The sequence below is a fragment of the Coffea eugenioides genome, chromosome 10 (assembly GCF_003713205.1).
Source record: "Coffea eugenioides isolate CCC68of chromosome 10, Ceug_1.0, whole genome shotgun sequence".
Taxonomy (NCBI): Eukaryota; Viridiplantae; Streptophyta; class Magnoliopsida; order Gentianales; family Rubiaceae; genus Coffea; species Coffea eugenioides.
Genome location: NC_040044.1, coordinates 14,555,343 through 14,569,365, shown reverse-complemented (window position 1 = coordinate 14,569,365; position 14,023 = coordinate 14,555,343).

Sequence of the window (14,023 nt, the reverse complement as noted above, 5' to 3'; positions counted from 1 at the left end):
TCTGCAATACATCTTCAAGTGATTTCTAAGCGCCAATATGCTATCCTTAGCCACCTTCCCTCACCCTCTTTATTTCTCTTACCCTGCCCTGCCCTTTTATCGTTGGCCATGCGACAACCTTATCCCATTCTTTTCTTCAAGTCCAAGCCTGCATATATCCCCAAACATGTCAAAACTCTCTTTCCAATCAAGCCTTGTATTAGTGCTTTAAATAGAAAATTCACAAACTGTTATTCTTTTGTGAGGTACACTACAATTGGCTATACTAGCCAATTTTTGACTAGTGCTTGTAGGATCATCCTTGATTGAGCAAGGGGATCACTGCGATAAATTGCCGCTAGCCCATATATTTGGCTGTGGAAAGCCCAATTTGTGTGCTGAATCAGTTAATTGAACCTTGTGTCTTCGTCATCTGAATTTTGCAGTTTTTTTACTGTTAACTTCTTCTCAAGATCAAGAGGCCATTTTGCAAGTGATTTCCCTCAAATGATTTTTCTTAGAATCAGTTCATGTTGGACTGATGAAGTTGTGGCTTCTCATACACAGATCATATGTTACAAAAATGAGGTGTCCTCCTGTCCACGAGAAATTTTGTGGGGAAGTTCAATGCCTAGTGTCATACTACACCATGCAAAATTATTGCAGCCTACCCGTGAGAACTAAATGGTTCATTAAATATACTCCAAAGTCAAACCTTCACAGTAAAGTGCAGCAAGTTAAAAACTAGCTATGCAGCTAACAGTCCAAAGTTCGGATGATACTGAAGCTTTGGAGCAGTATTCTAAGTGCTCACTGGCAGTTTACATAAATCCACGAGAAAGCATTGGATAACCAACTATGCTTACTTTCCTGCAATCCATTAAGGCTATGGTGTCCAAAATAGCTCACATTCAAAAAAAAAATCTGTTATTAGCTGCTAGCATGGGACAAATGTTAAGTAATCTGGCATCTGTTATATAATGAATATAAGACACCTACTTAAGGTACATAACAGCTACGAATCATCCGAAAATAGGCAAATTCATATACTGATACAATCTGGTGGTCAAACTAGCAATAAAAGTCCACCACATACAGCAACATATAATCAATAAAAACAGGGAAACAAGCTATCCGAAAATAGCAATAACAGAAACAGGAAAATTAAATCCATACTGTTAGGCCCTTGCGATTCCCTATTTCCCGACGATCTTCGGCACGATGAACAACTCAATCCATGTCATCTGCTCACTCTCACTGAAGCTAAGAAATAAAGCACGGAACTCCTCATCCAACAATTCTTTCAAGAGATACATGCGTAGAGTTTTCTCCAACTTCAGCCCCTCAACTATTTTTTTAGCTACCTCAATTGAATACTTCTCCTTTGCAGCTCTTTCGGTAGAAACTATCGAGAAAAATCTATTGATGTTGCTCAGTGCCTCTTGGTAGTTCTCCGAACACGACCTTCGGGACTTGGTTCCTCTTGAGCCTTCATTCTCAGAACTGTGTGGAGCACTACCCAATGGTCGCTTGCCGGGATTTCTCATAATTAGGCTGCCATCGTTATCCAATGTTCCCTTAGAATCTGCTGGGTTGATGACAGAACTTGATGCCACTCCTTTGTTTTTGAGGGTCGAATCACCCCTACGTCTACGGACACGAGGAGGCACAAATTGGGGTAGGTGTTGGGCCGAAAAATGAGCACGATTGCCTGTGGCATGTTTGTCGTCCATCACCTCATCCCATAGGATCATCAAATCAGCACTATGTGGGTGTTGGAAGTCCACATACTGATGATCCAGCTATTAGGCAAACAACGTATAAGATAGTTTATTAAAACGCACATGACACTCTTAACAGATCAGAATTTTGTAAGTAATGACCAAGGAATCTAATACTTTTCAAAACTTTTCAATTGCTGTTTACAAAATACAGTCATGCACCAAAATTTGGAGCCAGAAGCCATTAATTAGCATACAATTCTGTGCAGTGGCACGGAGGTCACAAAGGCAGTTTTCTTCATGTCAAATTTGTAGTAGCAGGCAAAAACTTCTTCAGTGCCTTTGTCTCACACAGCTTTTCTCTCGTAGGTACAAAATTAGAGGTTAATATCACTAAAGGGTTGAAGAAAAGTCAGTTCATGGAAATGTACAAGTCCACCAAAAAATTGAAGTAGCAAATGGAATTTTAAAATTAAGTAAAACTCGTGTAACCTCTAAGAAGAGAAAGTGTTGTTTATTGAATAAGTCACTGGATTGAATAAGTGATAACAGATCACTCCAAGGTTAAGACCAAAGTATGTTTAACGGAGTACTATTTCCAAGCACGTACACACTGCACTAAAAGGTAAAAAATGGGAATAAAACACACTCAAAAAACTGAATCTGATATGAAATACTTATTGCATAAACACACACTTAAACTAAACAGCATATGTATGCTCACGTATTAAATATTCGAAGTACAAAAGAACAAATTAAATTGCAAATATTCAAGAATTAGAGCCCGAATGCATGGAAAATCTGGACGAATACTATAGAGCGACCAGAAAGTAAACATTTCTTGGTGTCAACGAACAACATACCTGCCACAAATATCCTCATTGCTCTTTTCCGGCTAAGAAGCATCTGTGTTCCTCGTCCCATCCTATCCCCGTCTCTGGCTTGGCAGAATCACCTCGGAGGTATGTGAACAGTCTCTACTTATCGACCACACGATAGTACTTCGACTGGGATTGAGTTCCAGTGCAAGTAACCCCCAATTCTTGAGTCAAGTAGGCAGCCATTGCAGTGTGGTTTGCCAAGGTGGTCCGAGTTGCCTCCCACCTTCCATTTTTCTGCCATTCAACATACGTTCGGATGTACAGCTCCTCTTCCCAGTCTTCCCATTGCTTCTTTTCAGATATCTATGTATGAGGATAGAAAAGGAAACTCAATCATAGGATGCAAAATAAAGAGGAAACAGCAAAATGCTTTCATTTTGAGTATTCAGGTCAGCAAAAATTTATGGGCCCATCTCAAAGTAGTTTATTAGGCTTTCTTCAAAGTCGTTTGAGTTGCACAAAGACTTTGCACTGACCGAACTAGTCAAACTTGATGGGAATTCTAAGGAAATAAAGAACATAACAAGTATTGAGGTTGATTAACTTCATAGCATTTGAAAACGGATGATATTTCAAAGGAAACATGTGGTTAAGTCACAAAGCAGTGGCTTACCTGGACTTGAACTTAATTTTATCCTTTTTGCAGTGGGCATTAACACGTCCGTTTGATCTGTTTTTCTGCTACCTTTGTAGTTTTAGCTCTGAAAAAATGTGACATTAACAATTCGAAGGACAATAAGCAATCTGCCCGACAGAAACACATGAAGATGTTCAAACAGGAACAAAACAAGCAAAGAATCACTGCACGAAAGGGACATTTAGAAATCAAAGCTGGGATTCTAGTGTTGAACTACGGGATATCACTGAATGTGCTTTAGTAAGGACAGGGGATGAAATATTCTGTCAAGTCGGGAAAAAATACAGCGAGCAGTGTGCAAAGGCCGCTAAGAACCGTCACACTCCTAGACTTTTAACAAATTCACATTCCCATTTTCATAGATGCAAACAATAAGATAAGATAAACAATCAGATTATCACCATAGGTCCAGAGGTCAGGTTGGAGACAGCAGAAATGAAAAAGGAGAAATTGTCCACGTGAAAAAGGATATCAGAACAAAGTAAAAGTGTGGATGCAAGGTTATGCTGGAACTCAATAGGTCTTGCTCATTAAGACTTCCAAATTTGGCTTAAGGCCTAATAGTTATTAACCATTAATAGAAATTAAGAATTAATTCAACTTTCAATACAAATCAGTCAAGTTTCTTGCTATGGAGGTGAATGCATAAAGTCGTAAGAAACTTTGTGCTCATATGCAAGATTATGGCGGAAGTCAATTGGTCAAATTCATTAATACTTCTAAATGTGCTTCTAGGCCTAAAGGTTATTAACAATTAAGAGAAATTAGAAAAAATTCAACTTGCACTCCAAGTCAATTTTGAAGTCTCTTGCTATGGAGGTGAATGCTTGAAGTCTTAAGAAATTTGGAGCTCTATATATTATCAACTGTATCATTCAGTCTGCTATTGAAGACTGCTGTCGTTGAAATTTGCATCTTTACGCCTAAAACTATATGTTCCATATTTGCAAAAACTCCGTAGTGCTAATTGACATCTATAAGCCCACACACCCCACAATCAAACACCACAAAAGCCCAGAAGCAGGGGAATGTAGAGACAGATTTCACCATCATTTCCCTAAGCAAAACAAAGAATAAAATTCAGTGTTGACATACGAAGAAGCTGAACAAACAGAATGGAGGAAATCCACCAAACTGGTAGGGTCAGAAACAGAGAAAAGCAATTACCTGCTGAATGCAGAACAATCAGTAATGATTTTGTTCAGCTTTACTGGCAAGTGAACTCTCAAACGTTCCACCAAGATGAGTTTACATTCAAATCATTTAAACATGAGAAAGTAATAAGTTAAACACCAACTTTCTATGAAGAAGCAAATCTCACTCAGTTTCAAGTCACATACACATCGGAACTTTATAATTTATCATGTCCAAATCCCAAATCACCATTTGCCAAATTTACATTCCCATTTTTTTAGATGCAAACAAAAGTTTTCTACAAATGGAGGTACCAACAACTCGGTTGAAATCACCATTTGGAGATACAACACCATAACAGAGGCAAAATGTGGAGGTACAAAGGATTATAAGTCATTCGAAATGGCATTCCAAATTATCAACCGAAAGTATGAATCACATTCAGTTGCCAATGAGCCAGTGATTGTCGTTTTAGTTGGATAGTGAACAAGACAAACGAATTTGGAGTGGAACCAATCATTTACTGATGTAGAAAAATATGCCGCCACATATTAATTTGAAAGTAATGCATAAAAGACAAATCCCGAAAAACCCTAACAAACTCCAATTTCTAGCATCAGAAATGAGTTTCGAACCCCAAATTCCATCTCTTATATGGTAACCTGTCCTCTCTACAAATAGAGCCATCTCTTATATAAATTGTAGTTGGTCAGAAAGTTAATTGCTTACCGAATTCAATTTCACACAGTTTCTGTTCATACAGCACTTTGTTGAAGCTATCTGTTCATGCTTGAATGCTGCAGATGACAAGAACACCGATCGCTAGACTGAGGCGATTTGCAACTCCCAACTTCAGAAGCCAAAAATAGGCTACAACGAGGTAGCTACAGCTCAATTTTTGTGAGAAAAACCCAAGGGAGAGGTACTGTATTGAATTAGATAGCTTTCCCAACTCGTGAGTCAGTGGGTTTCTTGTTTACTTTCAGCTGGATTTTGAGCATGTGAATCGAATCCAAGGACTGAATTTGCTAGCTATCTGCGAATGGGACAAGATAAAGGCCTATCTTTTGCACTATTGGATGGGAGAAAACAGTCAGGAATCAAGAGGAGGAGCACGACTTAGGAGAATAAATTCTGTACAAGTTTGGAAGCTATCATTGCAGCTTTACCTTTACTCTTCTCCTTCAATAGCACCAACGGTAAAATATTGCACAGTGTTCTGCTAATTGATGTCTTACACATACAGATGAGAACATGCGTGGGACTACCAAGGGTCCCCAGGAATTTCCACGTGGATGCATGCTTTATAGCAACCTTGAAAAGCCGACTCCACGTGTGATGGCAAGTTTTGGGAGATAGATTCAATTATTTTGGTTATTTGATGTGTTATCTAAATACTTTTGTGTAGCATTATTTGAGGTAATCAAAATAATGGCCTATCCAAACACACTCATTGTAAGTACAACGATATCAATTTGTCGAGAGATTTACCAACTGATTTATTCTTGTCATCCATGTGATGCACCAAATCAATAAATTTTGTATAGTTAAACTTCACGGGCATGATTTCATTAACATCATCATTTATTTCTTCAATGACAGTTTTAGTGCTGATCACCCACTGGATAGTAAGCTCAGTTGTCTGAAATTTTGCTGGGATAGGCTTCGCTTCAGCATTTGTGATCTTGTACTTTTTATGAACACGTAAGAGTGGGCTCATTTTAGGAATATCAACATTGAAGATTATTGCTTCAACTTTTGATCCCTGGGACATAGAATTGGCAAGTTTACAATTAGTTAAAAAATAGAATATCTTGTTATTACAACTATATGGAAGAAAAAGGGTACAAAGTTCTACTAACCTCTGCATCATAGAAGATAAATTTTTGCTTTTTTGTTGGTGTTCCCTTTGAGTCAGTGATCTGCTGTTTTTCCTGAACAGTGATGATGCAACTCCAATTCTTCATGAAAGGGACAATGTCTCGGATAGGTAGCAAGTTAGTCAGTCTGCATGAAGATCAAAATATACATAAATAAATACAAATAGACAAGTTAAGTGTAAGAGTATATTGGTTAAAGAAAGATAAATCTGTATGTGCACCTCATTCCAATATATAATTAAAGCAGACAGATTCTTTACTGTTGAGTCAAATGAAAAATTTCATTAAAGACAACATTCCTAGTTTTGCAGTCAATCTTTTTCTCATAAAATGTTCCAGGAACAAGAAGAACCTTAAGCTCAGCAGCAGTTCTAGCTCTAGAAAGAGCAACGTATAGCTGTGCGTGGGAGAAAACAGGTTCACGCAAGTAAAGACCAACACAGTCAAGAGTTTGTCCTTGTGCCTTATTAATGGTTAATGCAAAACAAAGGTGGATAGGAAATTGAGTTCTTATGAACGGAATCCCATTCCTTTCATTGTCAGAGGTCTGAAGAGGTATTTTTGGGATGAAGACTCTTTTTCCTGCATGAGTGCCAAACACAATTTCTGCAGAAATGATATTTAAGCTAAGCTCTCTACATATTAACCTTGTGCCATTACACAATCCTTCATTAGGATTTAAATTCCTTAAAAGCATAATAGGACAGTTTTCTTTTAGCAGCAACTTAGAAGGAGGAAGTCCTTTTGGATTTTGCGAATTTAGAAAATCTTCATAGTCGCCTTGGTGTCGCTGCTCAACAGTCCGATCTGAACTGATATAAACTTGAACATTTCCAGGAAATCTGTTTATCAATAGCTCATTGAGCTCATCGACTGAGCTATTTTTGGGAGCAAGGATGCATCTATTTATCATGCTATAAGGATCTTTAGAATGCAGCTGCAAATCTGGAAAAACACTTTCAACTAACCTGTTTAGAATTATAAATAGCTATAATCAATGAAAGACAGAGATAAAAAGAGGAATCAAATAGATAAAGTACAACTGTATGTAACTTGTTAACCTGCTTAAAGATTGTTCTTTATCATAATAAGGAATAACTATATCAGACGATAAAGTGATTTCGCCATTTGCATCTACAAGTTCTCTTCCCTCGCCACTCTTAATAAGAACTGAGAGAAAGCAGGATCTAACATGGCTCTCATATTAGGTGTGAGTTTCAGCTTGTGTAATTTAGACCAGAGAACAGAGTTAGGAAAGCTTGATTCTATGAGGACTTGCTTTGTTGCTCACTCAATAACTGGCAAAGTTTGCCGAAAATCTCCACAAAAAATGACAACTTTTCCTCCAAAAGACAAATCAGAATCCATTATGTCTTTAAGCAGATCGTCAAATGCTTCAATTGTCTCTCGCTTAGCCATCGATGCTTCATCCCAAAGGATAAGTTTACACTCTAAAAGCAACTTGGCAACACTGCTTTGTTTGCTGAGTTGACAAGCTTTATTCTTTGAAAAGTCTAATGGTATCTTAAATCTTGAGTGTGTTGTTCTTCCTCTAGGAAGAATAGACGCTGCAATGCCAGAAGTGGCTACAACAATGGCAATGTAACCCTGTGATCTTAATGTAGCAAGCAGTGATCGGTATAAGAATGTTTTACCAGTGCCTCCTAGACCATCAATAAAAAAAGCTTCTCCCTGATCAGAAAAACATGCTGCAAGAATCAGGTTATAAGCATTTTTTTGTTCGCAGTTTAATTTGAGAGACAGTAACAGATCCTCTGGAGCAACATGTAAACCTCTTTCGTTTTCGATCTCCTTTGTCAATCGTTCATGAGAAGGAGAATCAAAATCATTCGAAGCTAATTGGTAATCAGTAATTCTTTTTCCCATCTGCTCCAATGACCTGTTAATGTCTTGTAGGACTCTTGTTGTGATCTCTGAAGAAGTAAGGACGGAAAATGAGCATTGTCACTGATAGTCTGTTGAGAGTTCATGGCGAAATTTTTCCCACAGCAGTCGAGGATTTACTGGAGAACAATGAACAAGCAGAGTGGCAAATAGCAATCTTAAGGAAGATGGCATCTGAAAGGTCATGGCTTCTTGAAGTGTATCCTCTATGTAAGTATCGGATTGCAATAGTCCTAATGCTAAAGCAGCTTCTCTAAAGGAATTCAGCTTTTGATTAACAACCGTCAAAATATCATCAAAAGAAGTTGGCCCATGAACATGATTTAGAAAAAGTCTCAAGTAGTATCTTTCTCCATCTGCTGGACTAACAGTAACCATTCCACCTATCACTTTTCGACGCTTCCTTTTAGTCCATTTCTTATATTTAGGAGACCAAACAAAAAATCGAGGGAAATCCTTGTAAAGACATTTAAGATTCTGTGCAACCACATTTGTTCTGTTCATATGAAAAAATTCAGTTAACATGGTTTTTGAAAAATCAACTTTCCTCAATAATTGCAACAGGTCTGAATTTTTGTCGAAAGAAACAAACTGTTGGTCCCGAAGATGGATCTGAAGAGTATAGACTGCTGGAGTCATTTCACTTAAGCGGAATTCAAAAATGCGCCAAAATACCTCAGGGGTAAAATCCGTCTACCTTGCTGAAAGTCCTTTATTTCATCAGTGTCATCAGGAGCATGATGCGAAACTATCTTAAAACTGATTGAGTCATGTCCTTTGAAAACATACTTATACATGTACTTCACCAATTTAACAATCGAGCATATTTCTACATTGATATGGCAGTCAAATGTAGCTAACAGATAGGGACTTTAAGACACAACCCATCTATTATTGAGAGTATGCCTTCGGACTTTTATTTTTCTACCATCATCCCACCTTCTATATTGTGGATAACTATTTTCAGTCGTTTGAGTACAAAAACTCTTTGGATAGCGATTTTTACAATGACCATCTTTCACACAAGGACAAGTTCTATCCATATCACCACAAGGACCATGAATCATATGTTTTACAACAAGAGAATATAGATGAGGATGCTTAGAACGATCAGGTATTTTAGCATAGACCACTCTATCATGACTCTGGATTTAGGAGTGTTTGTATTCAGGCTTCAAAATAAATAGCAGATACGCATGTGGGAAGCCACGTTTTTGGAACTCAATCACATAGACACATGTTGCAACTTCTCCAAAGATTTGCTTGGTCAAAACTTCTGATTTAAGCAATTCAAATTTGGCTCTAAAGACTCTAGCCAGAAGATCCGGTCTATCCTGAGGTTTTTCGTGGTACTTTAAATTATCCTGAATTTCCTTCCATGCCGGGTTGCAGGTCATAGTAAGAAAGATGTCTGGTTTTCCATACTTTTGCACAAAGGACATTGCATCAAGATATCGCCGTCTCATGTCCCTTGGTCCACCAATAAAGGAAGTTGGTAATATCGTTCTAACTTTAGAAGCATTGGTCTGGCCTATAGAAATACTGTCTAGGACTCCTTGAAGAACCTCAGAACGAATGTTCTTTTGTCGGTTTCTATGAAAATCAAGCCTAGACGTTTCAATCTTAACATAACCATCTACTGCATACTGTTGCAATAATCTAAGCGAGTGCAGCAACATCGATTCATCATCGTCCTTGATCTGAAATCTGTAACAATAGTATTCTCTAGCTAACACTGTGTCTTCTTCATTTTTTGCACGATCAACAGCTAGAGAAAAAGGATGAGTAATTATTTAGTTTGATGATATTTATAATGTAAAAATAATGGTTAAACTCAATTGTTTAGAAGCGGCAATAAATAACTTGCCTCTTTGTTCACGATCCATTAAACCTGATACGGAATCAACCGAAGAAGGATGAATATCAATATCTTTCTCACAGGAATCCTCTCTTCTCTTTCTTTTTCGAACTCTTTTAATCCCAGGGTGCCATCCGCATTCACCGCAGGGAAACAGAATAGGGTATTGCAATGGATCATAGCAGCCATAGTAATGTCTAATTCTATAGCTGCTATTTGAATGCGTATAAACTTGAATATGAGTTCCCTTATGGCCTGATTCACCTTGATTTTCAGTCCATATTGCTGCAACTTGGGATGCAGAAGGAAGGTTATAAACTCGCTAATCAATGGTGGGATAACAATTAAGTACAATGTTCAGGCTGTCAATGTTTGGAACATGCCTAAGATTTCTGAAGAACTTAGCATAAGGATTGTCACTAAGAATGCGCATAAGGAGTCTTAATATGCTTTCTCGCAACTTATTAGAGGTAGCAATCCTCTTTGCTAATTCTTCATCAATGTCAAAGAAGTACAGCTGAATCCCGGATGCTCTATCATCTGACTGAACAAGGCCATTAAGAAAATAATAAACCTGACCCTGAACACGAAAGGTGTAAACACCTTTTGTGTTCTTTGTTAGTTCAGAATCATATTTAGTAGCAAATGGTGTGAAGCCTAAGTTATTGTTGTAAGTGTGAGCATTATTTCTAAAATGGAAGCTTTCCTCATCGCTACCAATGAATAAGCGCTTCAAATCACAAGGCATAGGAGGAGCGACAACAGAAATTTCTCCTCCTAAGCAGCAAAAATTAGGAGGTTCCAAATGGAATCTTTTGGCTCCACAATAGTCACAATGAGGAGCATCAGGCAAAGCCAAAGACACATTAGGAATGTTGTTCACGAGTGAAAGATTTGGCTGACCACGCTTTCGTTTTCTCCCTGTAATTTTTTGCATGTGGTTAGTAGACAGGTTGAGTTAATGCTGTGTATAAACAGGCAAGAACACATCCTAAACACAGACAGAGTTAAGTGAGAAACAACACTAAACCTGCATTTTCTGTTCTCGTGGCAGAAGAACTACTACATTTCTTGCTATGCGCAGAAAGTCCAGATGACAGATCAAGGGAAGCATTCCTATTTTTTTCCTTCCCTGGCGAGCAGAGTTTGTTGTAGACTGATTAAACTCTCTTCTTGGAAAAGAAGAGGTTTCTGTGGATAATAAAATTGAATAAGACAACTTGCAAAGTTGTGCAAGGCTTTATATATGCACATTTAGTTAACAGTAAAATATGTTGAGGAGGCGAAGGAGCAAGTAATCGGGCTATAAGTTATAGCTTAAAGAGAACTGAACAAGGAGTGTTTAAGAGAGGGATTGTACCAAAGGAAAGTCGAACCTTTGGAAGCACTTGGTAATGCACGATGTGTTTTTTGACTAAGAGGTCAATATTTGAAAAATAGAATTTTCGATTGTGGGAAATATAAGTTGAAGAAGGCCCGGCTGCTATAATCTAAAATGGTCATAACTCATCAGAATCTGATTCTGAATAGAAAAGTCTTGCAAGGTTCTAAATACTGAATAGAAGTGTTGTAGCGCGCAAACAAAAGGGAACTCATTTGCAACAACGCAGAGTGCATAGTAATCAATAGGAAGGCAGAGGAGCAGCAATAATGTGAAAGGGGAAAATTCAAATCCGGCAGCAAAATAAGATAATAAAAAAATACCTTTATTAAGAGATGGTGCAGACCTGGAAGATGTTTTTTTTTTAGAAGATGATGAAGCATGATCATCGAGAAAATTAGAAACATCAGAAGGAATGCAGCGCAACTCTCCACCTCCTGTAACAACACTATCAACTGGAACCAAGCACTCTCGATTTTCCAGTGCACTAGAAACCACACGAGTTTGATCATCACTACCAGAAGGTCTATCATGACCATACGAGAAACAAACAGCAGATTCCACACAAGCAGGCGGAACCTTCTGAATGAGAGAGAGGAAAAGTTTTTGTTTTTTCTTCTCAACTCTAGCCTCTCGCAGAGAACGCAAAAATTCAGCTTTCTTGGCAGGTGCCATTTCTGCATATTTTTTTCGACACAAGGCGTTTCTATCCATCTAATTCCAGATACTAAGTAAGGAAGCAGCAACCCAAGAATAAGATAATAAAGGCTACTAAGTAAGGAAGCAGCAACTAAGTAAGGAAACATGGCAAGACGAAATTTAGCAATAAGGAATAAGATAATAAGGCTGGCCAACGCAGTATCATACAACTGGTGAGCATAAAAGCATAGAGAAAGAATGTGCCAGTGAAAGCGTACAAGCAAACGAAAAAGATGGACGAAGGGAACCACAAGCACAGAAGCATGCAACAAAGGAAGAAGGGAAAATAGCTGCATGGTTGATTAGAAAAACATGCCAACGCACACTAAAAGCAAACAAGGTAACAACATAGGGACATAGTAAGAAAAAGTCAAGAAAAAAGAAGGAGAAGGGAAGTAACACCACCTCAGGCAAACAGGCAAGCAGCCACACCTCAGCCAATAAAATAGCAACAACAAGGCACACAGAATCTCTTGCTGTCAAAACAAGAGACAAAGAAGTGAGAAGCAAACGTGACATAAGACAAAGTACAACAGAGAGGAGCAAACAATTTCGAAAAATGCAGACAAAGCATAAAACAAGAAAGATACTAACCTGAACTCAAAAAGGAGGAACTAACAGGAGAATCCGAAGAGAACAAAAGCTACAAAAGAACAGAAGGATTCAGAAGTCGTGTACAATAGAGGATCTTCTAAGCAAGAGAAAGAAAAAGATTCCAAAAAGCAATACAGACGTAATATAAAATGGTGGGAAAGGCAAAAAAAGAGATAAAGCGTGAACAGAAAACAAAGCAAAGGGGAAAAAACAATGGAAATTCATAACATGCAGCAGAACATGCCTACCAGCATCTAACCGAAAGTTGCAGAGATGCAAGCAAGCTTCTAAACAGCAAGGCAGCAACAAAGCAATACAAAGGAAGGCCAGGAAAATAAGCAGGAAGAAGATTAGTTCATCGTTCATGAAAGAGAACAACAAGTAAGACTAATACAAACAGCACTGATCATAATGCAGGACTTCCAAAATCCAACGGGAAACTGACGACCTCACCAAGACTGTACGAAAAATTTTTCATCAGTCTCGTTATCAGCCAAAGCAAAGAAGAAAGAGCGGAAAGTCATTCTTTGTCAGCATTGCACAGCGTTTACAAAGAAAAATTTACACTAATAGGCCATTGAATACAACATGGCCTTTAGTGCAGAATCCGTAATAGCAGCATAATAGTCAGGGTAAAATTGTCATTTCAGTTTCCCTTTATTTAGATGACCACCTAACCTTTGTCATTCAAGAAGACATATCACACCTGCTACAATGTGTCATAACAACTACTCTTACCACTCTCTTCCTCCTCACATTATTAGTACTATCCTAATCTTGCAGTCTTAGTTCTAGTCCTATATGTATATATTATTATAAATATATAGCAGAAAGCAAGAAAAAAACGCTCATGAAAACGAGGCCTTATAGTCTTAGTCTTCTAAGAACTAAGAAACAAGGACAGAATGAAACGACAAAAACGGAAAGGAAACCAATTGAAGATGAAGTTGGAAGAACACTCTCCAACCAATCACGTTTTGCCACATCACCAACAGTACACACTCTCGAGGCATGGCATTCCCTCTTTTATACATATTTGTAATAATGTGTTGATTAGAAGTTCATTCTATTTTTTCTTCGAAGGTAAACATTTCTTTCATTGCTAGGGCTACAAGATGAACTATTCCATTTGATCATCAAATTGAGTTAATTTGGTAAGAGCTCAGTCAAGATTGACTATTTGACTAATCAAACCAAACATGTACATTATTTTATATTTACTAAAGTTTTAAAATCAGTTCAAATTTAGTTCGATTAGCATTAAATTTAAACTTTATGTAAATATACTCAAGCTGCTCAATTTAATACATATTGATTTGAGTTCGTCTCGATAAATAGACAAGCTAATTTTGAA